This window comes from Condylura cristata, unplaced genomic scaffold (assembly GCF_000260355.1).
Source record: "Condylura cristata isolate star-nosed mole 26May11 unplaced genomic scaffold, ConCri1.0 scaffold00014, whole genome shotgun sequence".
Classification (NCBI taxonomy): domain Eukaryota; kingdom Metazoa; phylum Chordata; class Mammalia; order Eulipotyphla; family Talpidae; genus Condylura; species Condylura cristata.
The window spans coordinates 1945735-1946713 of NW_004567115.1; positions in this window are offsets into that span (position 1 = coordinate 1945735).

The window sequence follows — 979 nt, forward strand, 5'->3', positions numbered from 1 at the left end:
GTATAAGCTTGGTTATAACTTACAAATACATAGGTTAAAAGTTTGATGAAAAATAAAATTCTATGTTCAGATTGATGTTTATTCCCATTATTTATCTGTTACAAATCTATTTGGCTAATGATTTGCTTTAGAAATTGCCTTTTTTTTTTAATCTTGCTAACATTCACCGGAAATTCCTTTTAAATGCTATATTCATTTTACAATGTTCTTTAAAGTAAAAGGCTGAAAAGCTTTCTCCACTCATCCCAGCTACTCTGAGCACTGTACGACCTTCCTTCCCAGGAGACAGAATTCTAAATTCCTCCCAATCTAGGTCAGGCCAGACCCATTATTCTCTGTCTGACTACTGGCATTTATTTTTCTCTACAGAAAAGGGTCAGATGTTTTCTGAGTATAGCATGTTTGTTGTTCATTTTCATTGTTAAACTAAATGTGTTTAAACAACATAGAACAAATAATAGTGTCTTCTGACTACAGAATGGAATCTAAGACAGTGTCTATAGCAGTCACTGTAGGTGCTCCACCAAGATCCCCTGGACACTCACCTTTCCTACTCATACAGATGGCTTCACACTGCGAACACTTGCAACTCTCTCGCTGAGGCTATCTCTGTTGTCAGACGTACACATAGCTGTGTATAGGGCAACCTGAGCTACCGGGGGTTAAGCCTCCTTAGGAAAAGCATCAACAATGATGTTTAGGAGTTGGTATATTAACAGTCCGGCTGACTTTCTCACTGTTCTGTTAGAACAACTCTGGGACATATTCCATTCTGTCTCCTAGTTTTCCAGGGTCTCACGAGCAGCAACCTTCTCGTTAATATACTCTGTGTTATTGCCTTCCCTTCCCTATTATATTTGTCTACTATTACTCAAGTGTTATTTAGAATCACTTTTCAAATAAACCACTTGCTCATAATTTTGTCATACGGTTGGCATCTGGAGTAGCCCAATACAAAATAATGTCTAATTTTGTTAAA